This window comes from Lissotriton helveticus, chromosome 11, assembly GCF_964261635.1.
Source record: "Lissotriton helveticus chromosome 11, aLisHel1.1, whole genome shotgun sequence".
Classification (NCBI taxonomy): domain Eukaryota; kingdom Metazoa; phylum Chordata; class Amphibia; order Caudata; family Salamandridae; genus Lissotriton; species Lissotriton helveticus.
The window spans coordinates 698130190-698150944 of record NC_136072.1 but is presented as its reverse complement, the minus strand read 5'-3'; the positions used below and the strand labels follow the sequence as shown (position 1 = coordinate 698150944).

The window sequence follows — 20755 nt, the reverse complement described above, 5'->3', positions numbered from 1 at the left end:
CACCCTCTTTTATCGGAAAAAACAGAATGCGTCACTGGCTGACTACACGCTTTTTAAAGGCGCCAATGCGCAGTTAGTAACTTGATTCACGCCAGTCAGCGCACAATTAGAAGAACGATTTTACCATTATCTCGTAATTCATCCTCTGCCTCTGGTGTTGGAAAATTGAAGTCAAGCAGTTCGCAGATAGCTCTGTTCTCACCCCCTGCGAACCACGAGCCCCGTTGGCTGTCAGCGGAACACTCAATTAATTTTCTGATGGCTCAGATAATAGTAGGAAAGCAGATGAGGGAAGCTTTGGTACCCAATCCCGAATGGACGAGGGAGATGGGCAGCCAATGAACTGCGCGTGGGGCGGGGCTTATGCACAGGCTGATAAAATCCTAAATGCGTTTCTTTTCAGTGCACTTGCTTTTGGCTGCTGAGGGATGTGGCCGCGGGGAGTCCCAGGGACGCTGTAATTTTATAACTCCAGCCCGCCTCTGCCCTTGTCAACAGCATCACCTGCTCGGCGCTGCGTCCTTAGAGCAAAGCCAAGCCTGCAATTCCAAGGTACTTCGCGAACCTCAATGTTAATCGTTATTTTCTTCAGGTGGCTTACATGCAATGACCTTACAGTGCTCTCCCAGAGAGGCAAAAGTTTTCCATGCACCTCAGATAAGTCCAGGTACGCTGGAACGATATGACCGAATATACATTTAAATGTGTGCATGTCATTTTTGTATTTACTGTGAAGTGCAATTTCGCTCTGCAGCTTTGTGCGTGCTAGGCACTGTGTATGGTTGTGGGCGAAAGGTGCTCTCGTTGGTGTCTGGAAAGTGCACGTTGCGGGGGTCCCTTGTGCTACCAGTGCTAGGATGAGGCGCATGTCTATCGGAGATGCTTTGCTCTGACCTTTCTTGAAATCTGCCCTGCACCAGAAGCGCGCGATGGGCGCCGCACAGGTTTTTCGGCATGTCCCCGTGCATTAAAATGTTAGTAATCCCAGTATCCCCCTGCAGCCGGACAAGGTGCGCGCGCCGCGGTGCAAAACGATGCCACGAGCAGAGCCTGTTTGTAGGATCCTTGGAGGGCACGCCCGCCCTCTAGGAATGTTCATTTGTGTTATAAAGATAGACACACGCGTAGTGCTGGTCTGTGCTGAGCACGTGTTGTTCTGCTGACGGAAATTGGCAGCTGTGCATTTGCGTGTTGAAGTTTTCGGTAGTACTGTGTGGATGTGTCAGCACTGGTAACGCAGCCAGCACCATTCGCATCATGTTGAAGTGTGCGTCGTCCTCTTCCCTGGCACAGTTCCTATGTTTCTATGCTGCTATTCAGTGTCGTGCTGTCCAGCACCTGTGGCAAAGCTATTGAGATACCGACACATGTATACAAGTAGGTCTGCTCACTCATTAAGCTTGATCAGTTGTGATGAATTCCCCTTATGTTAATCATTTTTTTTAGGTGGATGTGGGATGATACTTAGGACATCAACAATATGACCTTTCATGGGGCGGTGAGTGGTGCCTGGAGATTGTGGCCTCTACCCCCTTTAAAAGGGGCCAAAAGGTGAAACAACTTTGTCATGTGATGCTGCATACATATTGCCTCTACCCTGCCTCTTGGCACTGTAGGCGTCTAACTTTAGTAGTGATGAGCATAACAGAATACTCCAAGGTCAGAGAGCCAAACACAGCCATAGTATACATCACCGATAGTCCCACGAATTAAAAGGAGTTCGTTTGGAATAATAATTTAAAAAAACACTCTACACAACAGCTGTTGCAAAAAATTTGGGGAAATATTTACTGGTGGAACACAATTGTGGGTTATACCTGGCACCATATTCATAAAGTATATTTTTCATTTTTTATAGTTTTGTTGGATTGGCAAATTTCAAGTGTAGCTCTTTATGCTGCCATTATAGCTCAGTGAGTTGTACAAGTGCTATGGACGTAAGAGTTGTTTTTAGCTGGTCACGAGTTTTCAAACCCCGTCAAAGCTGACTCAGCATTCCATTTTTCTGAGGTCAGTAAATTCAATATCAATAAATTGTATAATAGTAACGTCTGTCGCCTACTGTGCTCAGTAATAACAAAAATGTGCCATGAAGCTCCACAAACAAATGTTATTCTCTGGAGAAGCCATTTTCTGTAACCCAGTGCCTATTTTTGTGGGTATCTGTCTTGAGTGTGAATTCACTGTCACTACCTTTTACACAACGTAAAAAAGTCTTCTCATGATCCTACAGAAAGTCTGATGTCTACACCGAGGAGTTAAAGATCATTTTGTATTTCTGCTGATGAAAATAAAGAATTTACAACTACTTTCAACATAATGTTTCTCCTGTGGTGCGTTACATTTTAAAGGTGAAATAATCCCCGCCAGAGACTGAAAATGAATATGTAAAAAGTCTGCAGGAATATTTGCATTTCAATTAGTAATCGTGGACAGGTAGCGCAGAGCTCTGACTGGTTGCCAAGACGGAGTTTAGAAGCTCATTCTCATACGCAGCTGTGCTATTTCAAGTCCCCATGCTGTGTGACAAGCAGTTTTCAATCTGCCAACACTGCTTTACTTGTTGCTTGGAAGTTTTAACCTTAGAACTGATTTCTGGGGACATTGCTTTTGATTGTAAATTCTCTATGGGGCATTCATATTTGGAAAGAAGATAGTGACCTAACCCCCATACTGAAAAAAGCCATCAGTGACTTGGGGGGGATCAGTGGTTTTTGGGGGGATTGAGGAGGGGAGTCTTGGCTGTGCCCATACCTTCTTGATGTACAATGTTTGCTGAGTTCCATAAGTTGGTATGACCCCTGCTTGGTTGTGTATTTCAACAAGATACAACAACTATATTATACAGCACTTCAAATCTTAATTCTGTTTTTTCTCGGCTCTATAAATTAGAGGTATCACTATTGTTCAAATTAATGGTACTAGATATACTGACCTCGAAGGATGGATGGCTGAGTTGGCCTTCCCAGGATCCAAACTCTTGACCTTCAGATCTTAGCAGATGTCAGCAGTGAGCATTGAACCGTGGAGCCATCTTACAGGCAAAATTGATATTGCATAAAAATATATAAGCTCTTTAAGATAAGCACAATCATATTATATTGAGGCATGTAAGCAAACCTATGATGTCAGAATGTCCAAACGAGTAAGTATTTGCATCAAGCCTCACCAGTGGATGCAAATCATGCCCCCCTTAAAGTCTTTCTTCATGCAGAAAATTACACAGGGTGAAAGGAGCAGGACAAGTGCTTGTAGGTGGAGGGGACTGCATCAGTTAAGAGTGGCCTTTCAATACAGATCTGTTTCCATCTAAGTTATACACTCAACAATAACGATGTTGTGTGCCAAAATATGTAGCTTTTTTGTATTGACCTACAAAAAATATTGACTCCAATATTAACTAGCACTACATTGTGAAAGTAAGTGTATAAGTAGGTTTAGAAGTAATTTACTTAACTTCACTTCTATGTACCTTGAATATAAACATAAGTAGAGGCATGTGGGATGCAATCTTCCTTTAAGCATGTAAGTTCATGTCAGCCCTCAAAATGTTTGCACATTTTGAACTCATTTCATTTTTTGCATCATGTTTAATGCAATGATTACTTTGCGGATTTGCGAAGAATGGCACTGGCAGAGGACCTCGAACTATATTTAAGGGTACAGTTCACACATTATCAATCTTGGATGCTGAAATGATGAATTGTCCATGTCAGGATTGAATATGTGTCATGTAGGTGATATTCGATTTCAGGTGCGAACAATTGCCACCCAGAAGCACATACTTGACTCACTCGCTCGCTCACTCACTCACTCACTCACTCACTCACTCACTCACTCACACATGATTGCGTCCACTCCAATCCAATATGAGGCTAGAATAAGGCACATATTTCTCAGTGAACGGATGTACCACCCAGCTAATTTAGGGGACCCCCTGATGCACCCATTTATCAGACAGATGCTGCATATGAAGCGAGGGGTAAGAGTGGATTACACATGTAACTCTCGCTGTGTAACTCCTGACTTTGGCCTATGATAAGCCAAATCCCAAAAAAGACCACAGATACCTCCAGTGGGTTTTACTTGCACCTGCTTACCGACAGGACACCAGGCCAGAGCACTTGCACTCAGAAAAGTAATAGAACCCTGCCCTCATGTGACAGCTTCCCTACTCCCACACATCTAAAAAAGTATGAAACATGGTCTCCAGTGACTACTCAGGAGCCATTACAGGGCCTTTTTAAAAACAAGGCAGAGTGGCACAGGCCCTGCATATCACTAGATGCATAATAATCACTACTCTCATTGTGAATATCTTAATCCCTTTTTTGGCGCGTGTGCATGCTGCTGGTTCTCACGGCACCCGGAGGCACACGAAAGGAATAATGTGATCAGTAGGTGAAAGCAAATAAGCAAACAGCTCTCCATCAAAGTTGCAATGCTCAAAGGGACGAGCATTCAGATCGTGCAGGTTTTTTAGGCTTTGAATATAATTTTGAGAACTGTACAGATATAGGAGACACTATGCCTGAAATTGGAGGGAAATCATTTGTTTTGCGACTAGTCTTGAAATGTGTCTTTTTTCCCTAACTCAATTCTGTATCCGTAGCAAGGATCACGTCGCGGATTTGCTCCTACTAAGTAGTGCAATACATCTCAGCACATTTACATTCAAGCCAGCCCCTCACATTTCCCCCGGTGTCCTAAAGTGTGTTTTAGCCTAATGTACGCCAATTACTACTACAGTATTTCCATTTTGCAGCGAAGTACATAGCAGGTGTTGCCGTTACTCAAATTAATTGTATTTAGGTTAACGATCTGGAAGAAATGTCGTGTTTGCCCTGTCAGGATGCAAATATATGACCAGATGTCAGCAGTAAACAACTACCTTACTGAATCCTACCGGCGAAACTTTGCAATTCTTTTGGCAAGGATAGCTTGTAGCCTCTCTCTCTCTCTCTCCCCCTCTCTCGCTCGCTCTCCCTTTTACGAGTCAGAAAACTCATTTCAACTTATACATCTATGTTGTGATTCAAAGTGCACGTCCTAGGTTTGGGGGTATTACACTGGCCCCCAGTCGTTAATTGGGTGGTTTCTTTGCAACGAGTTCCATTTCAGGGGGACCAAGTAGATTGTGTTACCCTCTCCCCCTTCCCCTCGCCCGCCCCCCTTCAAACATGCTGATTGCTCAATCTGGTTATAGTAAGTCAGAACACTCTGAGGTGGACAAAAGCAGCATTTTAGTATCACTTAAATATCTCACCCAAAAAAAGTTGCAATGTCAAAATAAATAATCACCCACATCATACTGGTTGTACCTACCTAGACTACAATTTCGGGTAGCGTACTGTTTTAAGGTCTGGTAGAGATACCTTCAGCTGTTTGTCATTGCTTTTGCAATCAACACACATTCTGGATTAGCCCACATAAAACGTTAGTTTTTGAACTTTCAGTCGTGAGAGTAGGTGCTTTACTTCTTTGTCCTAGCAATCCATTAGTCAAAGCACTCTCTCTTAGACTGCAGCCGATGGGATGGAAAGGGCTAGTTTACCAATTCTGCATGAGGGGCAAATCCCATATTGGGGGGAAAAGTGAAGGGGATGGGGGTACGAAGGCCTGTCCTTCTGTTCTCCCCCACGCACCACCCTGGCATCCACTTCGAGATGTTTCCAGTGCCGCATGCTGCACTGTCAGTCAGTGGTCACTGGTACTATTTGTAAGACTCCTGGGTAATCAGGGAGTGAGGCTGCCGTTCATAATGAACCCTGTAACATGCATCAGCAATCTGTTCAGCCATGACGGGTACTGCTACTGCCCCGATCTCTGTCACTGACTCCTAAGTGTGTGCACTGTCAGTTGGCGCGCCGCAGACTTAGGGTAGAGGGAGAGCAAATGAGTGAGCACGGGGCCAGCTGCTGAATCTGCTGTGATGCAAAGTTGTAAAATGAAGTGTTTGAGGTATTCACCCTGGCGTGAGGACTTTTTTTTTTAAAGTGGTGGTGTTGTGGGTGCAACTGTGAAGTTGCCATGTTGGTGGGGCGATGGTAACTGATGTGTACTATGTCACGGACCAATGGTGGTTCATATTCAGATACAGTGTTTCCAGACCTCAGCAAGCACATCAAGCATGCGGGGGCGGGGATCCATTGCAGGCGACAACCTCATCTGCTCTGCCTCCACTCCAGCTGAGCTGTGTGCTCACCCGGTGCACATTTTGCAGACTGTGGTGGGAGGCAGAGGAGGTGGGTCAGTCAGGTGATGGCTGCTGAAATGCATATTGAACAGCACTTCAAACAATGGGTTCATGTCTGGCACTTTGAAGCAAATAGGTTGTTTCAAAGTGGAGATGCCATATGAGTGGCTGCAGTACTAGCGGTGTGGTATTGAATTAGACTGAGTCACGGCCCTGCCCCTTAGTGGTGTGCATACCCTGAAGCCACACCTCAGTAGTCATCAGTTCAAATGTTGGCAGAGGCAGGGAATGCAGCTCTCTGATCCACTTAGCCTTCATTTTGACTCCAATGTGTTTATTAGTGTATCGATATATACCGATTATTACGCAAAAATGGTACTGAGTAATATCTAGTAATGTAGTGAGTATTACCTAAAATGTACTGAATATTACCCAGAGAAAGAGTGTACTGAGTGTTATCTAAAATGTACTGAGCATTGCCTAGTGATGGCTCAAATATCAACATTTCCTGATGATTGCTGAGTGATGTGGTAACTCTGAATATGCAGCACAGGTTAATGAGTGATGGGGAGGTTGTGGCCCATTATTCAGTGTTTTTAAGTGAAGGTGCACAATCTGGACTTTCACTGAAAGTATTTGAGTGCAAATCAGAACTTGCATTTGAGATTAAGTGATGGTGCCAATCTGAACCCGGACTATGTATTACTGACAGACTGGGTAATTTTAATCATGCAATATGGACAGCTGAATAACAAGGAAACTCTAAAAATGTGTTCTGATTATTGTGTGATGGCGCAAAGTTGACTATGCATTAAGAAAGTTTGAGTGATCAGTAAATCTGAATATACTTCATTGTGATAATTCTTGCCATATTGTGGCAATCCTTAGCACAATGAATCAGAGTTCTGTATATTGCTTGCCTTGGCACATGTATGGTAATTCTTGACATATAGTAGGTCTCTTGAAATGGGGGAGTCCATCTTTGGTGTAATAATGTTTACACTGGTGTCATTGCAGTTATTTATATATTGTGGGTGTTTGCATTGCTATGATATTGGTCATTCTTGACATTTTTGTCATTTTGGCATTACTGTTGTCTGATTGAGAATCTGACTGTATCTACACAGAGGATGTATACAGACAATGGCTTGCCAGCTATCCATACATGGTCTCGCAGGTATATCTAGCCACCCATCCATGTGCTCTCTTAATCAATCATTCACCATACGCACCAAACCATGCACTCACTCGTCCATCTAACACCGTTGACTCACTGGAGCATTCATCCACACACCAATCCATGTAACTTCACCCACATACTCGCCCATCAGTGAGAAACACTTCCTCTTATAAGTAACCAGACCTATTGACTTTGTCAATGCTTCTTTTATAGGCAGAAAATATCACTTACCTTAAAAGCAGATGGATCATTTCTGAGAAGTGGAGGGAGCGATTGGGATGGTGAATGATTCCACAAGTGTGTGTTGGTTTGCTCCATAGTCCTAAATAATACATTCAGCCCAAAGAAACAGGCCTAGAATTTGGAACTAGAGTGTGAGAGGCAGTGCTTCTGTCTGTGCACGTCCAAATCCATTGGATGCTCTCAAAATGCATTATATACCGCGGGTTAATAAGTACCTATTTTGGTAAATTCGGACTCAAGTTTTTGCCCTATGTGTATTGCATAGTAAAAACCGCACGTTTAACGTCATTATCTCACGGTGAACTTGTCATATATTGATACCTGCCTTTTTTACACTTTCTTCAACATTCTGAACCCACAGGATGCAAAACGCGCCAGTTCGTTTTTCCATTTGCACTTCAGCGCGAACAATATTTCTGCACAAATGGTTGCAAATATCGATAGAATATTACAGGGACATCCCTGCGATAACACGGAATCGAGAAACCTAGGTGAAACATGACACTCACGCTCTCGTGCACTATTCTATGGCCATTTGCACCCGTCTGTGCAAATCCAGGTTGCGCTGCGCGACAAGCGTCAAGAATGCATCTTAAAAATATCACAAGTGTGACCTGTCGGTGCAAATGTCGGTGCGGAAAGTCACTGGCGTCACTGCGAAACCTCGCCGCGGCAAAACGGTTCTATTTTAATTTTTCCAGTTGTTCGTACCACTCTGCGGGCAGGGAACTGTGAAACCCCAAGACTGATTTACATTTGAAGCTCAGTCAATGATTTCTAGCACAGATGTATTTGCCGAAAGATCAGTTGGTTAATCAAGTGTGCTACCTTGAACGCCCTCAGAGAGCCGGCGCTGTTCACTCTCAGGTTGCAGTTCATTGCCTCTCAGAATGCCCAGGAGGCTGTATCACTTAGTGAAGAGTCTATAACTTCAGCCTATCTGCACATATTAGATGCTTACGTGCAAAGTGTGTTTAACTGGTTCGGATCATAATATGAATGTCAATAATGGGTTTAGGGCTTTACAGCATACAAGCCATTGCATGCATTTATGTAGTCTAAATAGCAGAATGCTTCTACCACAGCTAAGCATAGTTCTAGATGTCATGCAACAGACACAAAATACATTAAATATGAACCACTGAGAAGACCAACTGAAACGTTTGCGATTGGAGGAGGAGATGTGGCCTAGCGGCTCGAGCAGCTGACTTTGGAATTAGGACGCTAGGTTGAGATCTTCACCACAGTTCAACAGTCTGTGATTCTGTCTACATCACTTAAGGCCTGCTTTAAAGGTTATCGGATGGGATGCTCCGCCAAAAACATGATTGATAGCCCATCTGCCATATTAAATGTGATTATATCCTGTGGGACTTAAATTAAGGTGGAATGGATATCCGTCATGTTTGTGACTTATTATTTAATTTCCGAAACTCTATATCAGGCCCTAAATCTCCCCTCTCTTCTTGTAAAGTGCCCTAATGCCCTTGGGTCACGTTTGTGCAATATCGAACTACCCAAAAAACCTTGGTGAATTTTGAAAGATTAAATCAAAAATATTGCTTGGATGTCACTACTAGTCAAAAGGTTACTTGAGGATGTGAGGGACCGGTGCAAATCCAAAGTTCAGGCCGACTGTGATGGAGGGCAGGCAGGCTACAGGATCCACGCAGGGCCCGCTGTGAAAGTATCTTAAGTGGAGCAAAGCGTAGATCCCAAGGAGATAATGCATCTATCTGTTCCATGCAGTAGGGTCACTGTGTTGTCATCGAGCTTCTCTGAGGTGAAGGCAATGCATCGTCGTTGAGCTACTCAGAGTGTCGTCATTGGGCTACACAGGCTGTAAAGCCACTGTTGTTGAGCAGCCTCTACATTAGCATCAAAGTGCAATGGGTCAGTTTAGATCAGAGGAATAGTGATGATGTGTCATTTTTGTAGCAAAACAGCTGCAGAACCCACTTCTGAGGCCCAGAACTTGGAGAGGATACCTCAGGCAACAATAGGACTCACATAAGGCAGAGTCCAGCAGCAGAATTGCAGGAAGTGTTTTGTGTCCCTGAGACTTCAGAAAACAGGAGGCAAGCCAGCAAGCCCTTAGAGATCACTTGAAAAGAAGGCAGAGTCAATCTCTCCCTCAGCAGAGTCAGGGAGCAGCAGGCAGCAGGGCAACAAGCAGAAAAGCAGCCCTTCCAGAAAATCAGTACAGTTGAGTCCTTTAACCCCTTCAGTGCTAATGACAAGGGTAACTCGTCATGGAGTTTCCATTGATTTCAATGGAAATTACATGGAAGATCCAAAATAGCCTTAGCATCCAAGTGGTTAAGCAGCACAGCAGTCCTTCTGAGTGAGGTTCAGTTCAAGATCCAGAAGTGTCTGATTTTAGGGGGTCAGAGAGCCCGTACTTAAACCCAAAAAAGCCTTTGATGTAGGGAGTGGCTTTAAAGCTTGTCGAGAGGTTCATTAAGATCCTGGAAGGCATTATCAAGGCCTGACTGAGGCCCTGAGGAAAACGTGAGATGTCCTCTTACCATGCTGGATGTTTGCTTACTGGGAGATGCCATGCTGCCAGCTCCTCACTCTCCTCTGGGGCAATGGAGATACAGCTCTCACGAGGTATTAGGAGCCCAGCTCCTTAGCAAAAGGTTTCAAAGGTCCTGGGACATGAAGGGGGCAATGCTGGGCCCAGGAAGGCCAGCACACAGAGCCCTCCAGCAGGGAGTTAAGCCTCCATGGCGGTTCCTCCTGGGCCCCAGCAGCAGCACGCCCCCCAAATCAGGAACAAGAAGAGAACTGAACAACCTTCGTGGGGTCACAGCCCCTATATTTATAATAACATTTCCTTTGTCTTTTAGTGCAGGGCATGGGGGAGCCAGATGCAACTGGTTCGGGGGGAATTGGAGCACTTTGTTTTGCAAGCTCCTCTTCCCCTTTGTCAGGTAGGGGTTAGGTGATCAGGCACACCACAGGGGGCGGAGCCAGCATTCACTAGGGCAGGCACCTTACTATTCAGAGTCAGGGGATTATGCCTCCCACTACTCCCAGCCCAGAGGTCCTATTCAGCCCAGCGCTGACTCAGCCTGCCCCTCCTGAAGCCACACACACCTCCCAGCCCCTGTCACTCACAAGCCAGGCATGCAAATAACATCAGGCAAGCAGACACTTAGCACACAGAAATGCCAACTTCTAAAAGTGGCATTTCTCCACCAGTCATAATAAATCCGTGAGCACCATCACTCAGCATTTATTCTCACAATTTCATACATACTAAACTTGACCATTCTGCTACTCTCATACCAGGATTTACCACGGACCCACTCATCTCCAAAGCATTCCTTTGGGAAGGCAGGTCAATCCCACCACACGTACACAGAGAGCGCACACACGTTACACTGGACCTCAGTGCTAAAGTGCCCAAGGGCATAAAGTCACCAACACCAGGTGACAGACAAGGCAAAAAGTTTAGGGGTGAACCTTCTAAAACGGGCCAAGTCAAACACCCAGTATCACACTGCCTTTGATCCTACATCAGGGTACTGGGGGATCTCCCTAACAGAGGGAACAAATGGAGTAGTCTGCCTTCTCCTCTCCAAAGCGTCACTATCAGTTTACCGGGATGCCCTTTGGACTACAGAATGCCCTTGCTACCACCAGAGGCTGGTGAACCTGGTCCTTGCTGGTATGGAGGCCTTCTCTGCTGCTTGTCTGAATGACATAACTGTCTTCAGTAGCAGCTGGAAGGACCACCGGTTTCACCTGCAGGAAGTGCTTCAGGCTTTGCAACAGGCGAGCCTGACTATCAAGGGAAATAATTGCCTTATAGGGTAGGGATCTGTGATGTACTGGGGACACCTGGCTGACCAGGGGAATGTGGGACCCCTTCAGGCCAATACAAAAATCATCATGGCCGGGCAGCCCCTCAATACACAGACTGATCATTCTTATGCCTCACTAGGTACTATAGGAGGTTTGTCAGTGGATATGGCACCCTCGTTGTCCCTTTGACTGAGCTGACTTCCAAGGAGCAACCCAGAAATGTGACTTGGACAAAGGCATGCCAAACTGCCTTTGACTCTCAGAAGCAAATCATGTGTACAGCTCCTGTTCTCAAGGCCCCTCATTTCACACAGGGATTTATTATTTACACAAATCCCACAGAGCATGGCATAGGGGCAGTACTATCCCAAATTAATGAGGAGGGCCTAGACCAACCTGTAGCCTTCCTCTCCGAGAGGTTACTCCCCAGGGAACAGAGGTGGAGTACTATTGTAAGAGAAGTTTTTGCTGTGCTTTGGGCACTGAAGATCTCTGTACTGGGGTGAATGTATGACATTGTTCTGCATTCTGTCCATCAACTGTTGTTTTTGCATTTGTCACCCCGAGTGGGACAGGTATGCTCAGACGTGAGTCCTGTGCTCTCCATGCCACTGGAATCAAGCTATCTTGGCTGATGAGGGCTGAAAGCCTGAAACAGGTCCTAGGATGCTTGTTTCCAGTCCAGGGAGGACCTGGCTTGGCAGTTCGGGCTGGACTGTTCCCATGGGGTACAGGGTCAAGACTGATTTGCATATGGCTAGGTTCAAACTGGAATGGAACGGTGAGAAAAAAAACCAATGGATTTAGGCCCAGATCTCTGTACTGAGGTTAATGTATGACATTGTTCTGCATACTGTCCATCAACTGTTGTTTTTGCATTTGTCACCCCAAGTGGGACGGGTATGCTCAGACGTGAGTCCCCTGCTCTCCATGCCACTGGAATCAAGTTATCCTGGTTGATGAGGGCTGAAAGCCAGAAACCGGTCGTAGGATGCTTGTTTCCAGTCCTGGAAGGACCTTACTTGGCAGTTCGGGCTGGACTGTTCCCTTGGGGCACAGGGTCAAGACTGATTTGCATATGGCTAGGTTCAAAGTGGAGTGGCATGGTGAGCAAAAAAACTATGGATTTAGGCCCAGATCTCTGTACTGGGGTGAATGTATGACATTGTTCTGCATTCTGTCCATCAACTGTTGTTTTTGCATTTGTCACCCCGAGTGGGTCGAGTATGCCCAGACGTGAGTCCGGTGCTCTCCATGCCACTGGAATCAAGCTATCCTGGCTGATGAGGGCTGAAAGTCCGAAACCCGTCCTAGGATGCTTGTTTCCAGTCCAGGGAGGACCTGGCTTGGCAGTTCAGGCTGGACTGTTCCCATGGGGCACAGGGTCAAGACTGATTTGCATATGGCTAGGTTCAAACTGGAATGGCAAGGTGAGCAAAAAAACAATGGATTTAGGCCCAGATCTCTGTACTGGGGTGAATGTATGACATTGTTCTGCATTATGTCCATCAACTGTTGTCTTTGCATTCTTCACTCCGAGTGGGACGGGTATGCTCAGACATGAGTCCCCTGCTCTCTTTGCCACTGGAATCAAGCTATCCGGGCTGAAGCCGGAAACCGGTCCTAGGATGCTTGTTTCCAGTCCAGGTAGGACCTGGCTTGGCAGTTCGGGCTGGACTGTTCCCATGGGGCACAGGGTCAAGACTGATTTGCATATGGCTAGGTTCTAACTGGAATGGCATGGTGAGCAAAACAACGATGGATTTAGGCCCAGATCTCTGTACTGGGGTGAACATATGACATTGTTCTGCATTCTGTTCTTCAACTGTTGTCTTTGCATTTGTTACCCCGAGTGGGACGGGTATGCTCAGACGTGCATCCTGTGCTCTCCATTCCACTGGAATGAAGCTATCCTGGCTGATGAGGGCTGAAAGCCCGAAACCGGTCCTAAGATGCTTGTTTCCAGTCCAGGGAGAACCTGGCTTGGCTGTTCGGGCTGGATTGTTCCCATGGGGCACAGGGTCAAGACTGATTTGCATATGGCTACGTTCAAACTCGAATGGCATGGTGAGCAAAAAAACGATGGATTTAGGCCCAGATCTCTGTACTGGGGTGAATGTATGACATTGTTCTGCATTCTGTCCATCAACTGTTGTTTTTTCATCTGAAGAAGCTGAGGACATACCTGTCTGGCACTCACATCCTGATTCAGACAGACCAAAGGCCCCTTAGGTGGCTCATGCAAATGAAGAGTGAGAATCCAACATTGTTGAAGGGGTCCATTTCCCCACAGGCTATGGACTTCAGGGTGGAACGGAGACCAAGAGTAGACCACAGCAATGTTGACAGTCTGTCCAGATGTTTCTGCCTTAGTGATGTGAATTCCCTTGAGTCTGGATAGATCTCCCCACTTTCAGGTGGGAGGGACACATGTTAGACCTGTCATCCTTACAGTGGTCTTTCCAGCAATGTTTTGCCTTTTGCCTCTCATTTTTGCGGATCTTTTTGTTGGCCTTAGGATTCTGAGCACTTTACCACCGCAAACCAGTGATAACGCACATGTACTTCTCCTCTAAACATGATGGCATTGGGGGAAATTCCCTTGTAAAGTGGTATACCATATACTTAGGTGCCTTTACTTCAAATGCTACTAGTGACCATTAGCACTGATGGTGCCACCCACAGAAGTAGACTTTCAAACCTGTCTCAGACCTGACATTGGAGTGCTGTGCGTTCAGTTTACTGTCACTACGACTTGGCATTTAAAACTACTTGCCAAGCCTTAATCTCCTTCTTTATTACATATAAGTCACCCCTAAGATAGGCCCTAAGTAACCCTAAGGGCGGGGTGCCATGTAATAAAAAGTAGGACATGTACCGGTATGTTTTGCATGTCCTGATGGTGACACACAGTCATTTTCTTTTTCACTATTGTGAGACCAACTTCTCTCATAGGCTCAGCGTTGGGAATTCCTTATTACACTTTTAAACTGTAATTCATGCCAGAGAGGAGTAGCTTTTTCATGTTTCTAATGTTAGGAATGGTTATGCTAAACCCTCCTTTCTGTGAAGTTGGATTTAACATTATTGTTTTAGAAATGCCAAATTTAAAAAGTGGACATTTCTATGTACTTACTGCTCTTTGTGCCTGCCAGCCTGTCTCTAATACATGCCTGAGTTGGGTGACTGCTACGACTGCTACACTTTGTGCATTCCCTCTAGACAGCCTCAAACACAGGAAGGGTGGGTGTGACTGAGAACTCATCTGCATTCTTCTTTCTTCTGATAGCTCTTCCTAGGTATCAAGCCGGAGCTGACACTTACATATGAATAGGCAGTGTCCTGTGTCTCACACAAAGAGATTATTATCCCCTCCCCCACAGATAGCCTGACAGACAGGGCTGGGATGAAAGGGGACCTGTGCACTTCAAGGGCCAGCTTTGAAGTCACTCCCACGTCAAAGACACATTTGGGTACAAGTTCAATGGCTCTGACCCTACCAAGAGAATACAAACAGAGGCAGGTGAGGCTCATCTGAATTCTTGAACTCATCTGCGTTCATCTGCAATCTGATGGTTCTTCCTGGGCAGGCAAGGAATGGGAGGAGTCTGACAGACTTCCATAGGTAGTGCTCTGTCCACATACAAAGCATTGATTTATTCCCAAGGGTTAGCCTGGCAGACAGGACTGGGTTGAAAGGGATCCTGTGCACTTTAGAGAGTTCTTTTGAAGTCACCCCCTACATCAAAGGCACTTTTGGGTATAAGTACTGGGTCACCGACCAATAAAATCAGACACATCTAGATCTTGAACTGAACTTCTGTCAGAAGGACTACGGTGCTGCTTAAAGGGCTAAACTGGACTGCTTTTCTGGAAGGACTGCTTTTCTGTTGTGGCCCTGCTGCCTGCTGCTCCCTGACACTGCTGGAAGAACTCTGCCTTCCCTCCAAGTGATCTCCGAAGGCTTGCTGACTTGCCTCCTTTTCTTCTGAGGTCTCAGGGATAGAAAATACTTCCTACAATTCTGCTGGTGCTGCTGGGCTCTGCCTTCTGTGAGTCCTATCCTTGCCTGAGATGTCCTTTCCAAGTACTGGGCCTCAGAAGTGGGTCTGCAGCTGTTTTCATAAAAATGGACTGCTTTTCTGTTGTGGCCATGCTGCCTGCTGCTCACTGACACTGCTGGAAGAACTCTGCCTTCCCTCCAAGTGATCTCCGAAGGCTTGCTGACTTACCTCCTTTTCTTCTGAGGTCTCAGGGATAGAAAATACTTCCTACAATTCTGCTGGTGCTGCTGGACTCTGCCTTCTGTGAGTCCTATCCTTGCCTGAGATGTCCTCTCCAAGTACTGGGCCTCAGAAGTGAGTCTGCAGCTGTTTTCATAAAAATGGATGCATTGCATCAACTGCTTGAGAAATTCCACAGCATTGCCCTTCGGAGAGGCTGCCCAACAACATCTGGTCCACAGTCTGCACGGCTCGGCGACTAAGCTCTACACAACCCAATGATGATGTTTTGTCTTCTATTCAGATTGACGATGATGCAGTGACCTGACTGCATGGAAAAGATCGACGTATAAAGCCTTAAGCGTTGTTGCTTTTCTCCATTCAAGGTACTTTTTCAGCAGGCCCTGCATGGGTCCTGTAGCCAGACTGCATGGGAAAGAATGAGGCATCATGCCCTCAGCTTGAAAACTTTGCTCCATCCAAGGTGTTTTTTCAGTGGGCCCTGCATGGGTCCTGTAACCAGCCGCCTTCCATCACAGTCGGCCTGAACTTTGGTTTTAAAACAGTCCTCTTGCGACCTCACATAACCTTTTTACCGTTAGTGACTTCTAAGCACTATTTTGATTTAATATTTAAAAATTGCAATCTTGACTTTTACTGATTGGTTTTTTGTTGTTTTTTTCTGAATTTGGTCAGCTAAATGTTCTCTTTTTTTCTAAACCTGTGTGTAGTCTCTTCGTGGTGTATTCATTGTGTTACTGTGTGTGGGCTGCACAAATACTTTACACATTGCCTTTGTAGATGAGTCTAACTGGTCTGTGCCAAGCTACTAGAGGGTAGCACCGGTTATCTTAGTGTATATTTAGCTGAGTAGAGTCGTGGTTTCTGCCTGGTCTGGGTGCATAGCCCAGCCAACGAGAAATCTCATTTCTAATGCAGATGCATTCTAGTAGGCAGATAGTACCACCATGGCCAACAGAGTGATGTAGCCCATTCCACCCCTTTGGTGTGACTTCTCTCCCCAACCCAAGGAAAACACTGTTGACAGGGACAGTCACCGATAGAGGCCACTGACAGCTGTCATTGTCAAGAGCCAAACCACAGGCCGTTAAAGAGATTCTGTCCTCTGTTGTTTGTCAGAGCCGGGGGCAGTAGCCCAGGGTGCCTTGCATCCTTTCTCCACTCTACCCCCCTGCAGTTCAGGGGTGGTATCCTGCAACTGGTCCTCCAACCCAAGGTCTGTACCGTGGGCTGGGCAGGAGTCAGAGGTGAGTACTTCCCCCCTGCCCTACTCTCTGGAGTTCTGTACCCTCCTTTTAGGAGTGGTACTGCCAGAGAGCTGAATTCTCAGCGCTGTTGTGGCAGCCACCCTGCCCTGTTCTCCCACCAGTTCACGGTTGATATCCTGCAACTGGTCCTCCAGCCCAGGGTCCAAACTCTTATGCTGGACAGGAGTCATGGGTGATTCCTTCCTCCCCTTGCCTCTCCATATGGGGTACTGTATACTCCATCAGGGAGTGGTACACGCAGAAAACAAAACTGCCAGGACACTTGTGGCAACCACCACTCCTACCATTTCAGGGGTGATATCCAGAACCTGGCCCTTCAACTGAGGGTCTGTAACCTTCGGCTGAACAGGTGCCTGGCAAGCCAGGACTTCCAGGGGAGTACAACTCCCCCAACCAGAAGGGAAAAACACTGCATGGGTTGTGCCAGGGTCTGCCTGGCACAGGTCTCCCGACCTCTGTCCATGTGGCAGAGCATGGATTCCGGAACTGAAAAAACAGAAGGGAGAGCAAGGGATTCTGTTCACGTTACGTGAACGGGGAGTACTCCTGTACCCCTGGGTTTATCGATAGAAAACAGAAAGAGGAGTACCACCAACGTGGAATCAAGGATTCCTAATGGGGTGTGTGGTTGTACAAAAGTGAGAAATTCTCCTTTTGTTAAAAAACCCCTCACTCACCACCTAGTGGTGACATGCTTCATCATCGGGGTCCACCCTAATGACCTAGCGTCATCAGGGTGTGCTACAACACCTGTTTACAGTGGAGCAGGTTGTGAGTGAAGGTGCATGAACAAAAATAGGTGTGTTAAAAATTGTCCTGGTTTAACTTGGGAGAAATAAAACTTTATTTTCAAACTAAAAGCAGACAACACTGTTATAATCAAACCGGCAGACAAAGGGGGAGGCCTGGTCATAATGAACAAAAATGACTACAACACAGAATGCAGGAGACTGTTAGGGGATGTTAGGAACTACCAACCCCTACAAATGAACCCCACAGAAGACCGTAGAGCAGAAATCCTACAACTAGTAGAGACGGCAGAGGCAACAGGAAAAATTTCCAAACAGGAGGCAGATTATCTGAGCAAGACGGAAGGCAAGATCCCGTACTTCTATATAGTGCCCAAAATGCACAAAGGAAAAATCCCCCCTCCAGGCAGGCCAATCGTCTCGGGAATTGGTTCACTGTTAGAACCACTCTCAAGGTTCTGTGACTTTTTCCTCAAGACTATCGTACAATCTACACCCACATATTTGAAAGACACTAAGAACCTGTTGGTACTCCTCAATGAAATCAGAGTTGATGATGAAACTATCCTACTTAGCTTTGACATCGAAAGCTTATACACCAGCATACCACAGGATGCCACCATCAATGTACTCAAAACCACCCTGGAAGGGAGCACCTGGGACAACCAAACACCAAAATCATTCATCCTACAATGTGCCACTCTTGCATTAAAAAGGAATTATTTTGAGTATGAAGGCTCATTGTACCTCCAAACTGGAGGTACCTCCATGGGCAGTGTTTTTACCCAAGTGTGGCTGGACTATACGTCCACGACTTTGAAGGAAAATTCATCCTGGCAGAGACAAACCCTTTGGCCGACCACATCAAGTTTTGGCGACGATACATTGATGACGTCCTAGCTATCTGGCAAGGACCAGAACAAACACTCAAAGAATTTATCACATGGATCAACACCTGTGACCCACACCTAAGATTTACTCACTGTTATGACAAACAAAAAATGGTCTTCTTGGATATAGAAATCTCAAAGGAGGAAAATGGTTTGACATCCAAAACCTATTTCAAACCCACTGCCAAGAACAATCTCCTCAGGTATGAAAGCTTTCATCCTCGCCCACTCAGAGAAAACCTGCCCTACGGGCAATACCTAAGGTTACGGAGAAACTCTAGCAAACTGACGGACTACAAAGCCCAAGCAAAGGACCTAACCAGCAAACTCAAACAATGTGGGTACCCATCCAGGGTCATTGATAAATGCCAAAAAAGAGCCAGAAACCAACACAGATACGTGCTCCTAGAAGACAAAATGGTTCACAATGACCCTGTTCCACTCACCTGTGTCACCACATACAATACAATATCGAACCAAGTGAGTAGGAGTATCAACAAGCACTGGTCAATATTGAATACGTGCATGCTACAATGGGAAAAACCACTCTTCTCTTACAAAAAGGCACCTAGTCTAAAAGACAGTCTAGTCAACACCCGACCAAAAGTGAAACCCTCTAACCTGAACCCAAGTGTCACAGAGGCGTGGAACCTCCCACCAGTAACAGGACATTTCAAATGTGGGGATTGCAGTGTGTGTCACCTCACGGAAAACACAAAGACTCTGAACTTGGAAGAAGGAAAGGTCTGGGAACAACGAACACATACTAATTGCAACAGTGCAAACGTTGTGTACCTGATCAAATGTGCATGCGGAAAACCCTACATCGGCATGACTACACGGAAAGTCAAGCAACGCATTTGTGAGCACCGCAGCACCATACGCTGCAAGAAGAATGCAACCAAACTGACAGATCATTTTCTAGAAGCACACCACACACCGAACGATATGAGATGGACCATCATTGAACAGATCCCACCCGGACCTAATACACAACAGCTCTTATATGAGAAAGAGCAACGTTGGGTCTATAGACTGTCGACCCACAAAACAGGCCTTAATGACAATATCCCGTGGGCATCAGTACTTAAATAAACCAGACCTTTTGTGCAATCCCCACACCACCCCAACTGTACCCCTGTGAATAGCGCCATACAATAGGTCCACCCCACAGTGTAACCCAGTCTTATAATGAACTGCCCTATTATCACTCACCTTATGATATAATGCGATGGCTGTACCCCGGCATTGGACACTACCCCCGGCAACAACAGACAGCTAGGGAATGCCTATTTACCTCCTTGTCCTTTTCCAACCGGGAACCTAGCCGGAGCCATCACCTAAACACCAACGATCATTGTACCCAAATAAGCTACTGAAAACCCTAATTCAGAGCATGCCTATATATGGCGTGAACATTCCTTTTTTATTTCCAATTTTAATTTTATCATAAATTTGGAACCAAGCTACTTAATTTAGCGCATCTCCCTCTGTCCCTCAACCCAGGATCGAACCCCAACGTTAGGAGCCATGTGTGAACCTACACGGCCTCCATAGCCGATGCAGGCTCCCTGGCAACGTCCCACGTGATCGGAGCATAGCCCCGCCCTACGCGGAAGTCGATCTTCTTTATTTCAGTCCCCGAGCGCCCGGTCTCATTGTAGCAGGGCAGCGGACAGAAGTAGGTTAACGGCTTCAGACCTCACATCGAAACTGTAAGTAGAGAGCCCTTCATACCAGCCCATAGCCACAGAACTTCTACGGTCACCGCTTATCAACTACGCTCCGTAGCGCCCTCTCTTTAGATACGGCTCAATGTCCTATGCCGGTCTCCTTATAACGTTATTCGTGAAACGGTATACCTATTTCGTTTCAGAATACGTTTCACACTGAGGATAGCCTTTCCCTGCCCTATGATGTCTATCAATACCCCACTGAGAGTAAGCCTCATATTATCAACTATATGTTTGTTTGTCCAAAACGTATAAATGTCAGTGAGTCTGTTCATGTTATATAAGTGAAGTATGGCAGCTCATGTACTATCTATAAGATACGGCCTCGCCCTCACGATTCTGAATGCGAGATATGATCACGCCACTTAAACTGATGAGAAGCGCGTGAGTTTATAAGAAATATAGTTACCACTCAGCCCGCACAATTGATAAGCTTGCA

At 45.9% G+C, this 20755-nt stretch overlaps 1 protein-coding gene across 1 annotated transcript in view; it reads left to right on the top strand.

The window, feature by feature from the left end:
• Positions 1–425: 425 nt before the first annotated feature.
• ZMAT4 (zinc finger matrin-type 4) overlaps positions 426–20755 on the top strand; it is a 2238825-nt gene continuing 2218495 nt past the window's right edge. The window contains exon 1 of the mRNA XM_078665763.1: positions 426–552. The gene's annotated coding sequence lies outside the window, so the exon portion shown is untranslated. The remainder of the gene's footprint in view (positions 553–20755) is intronic.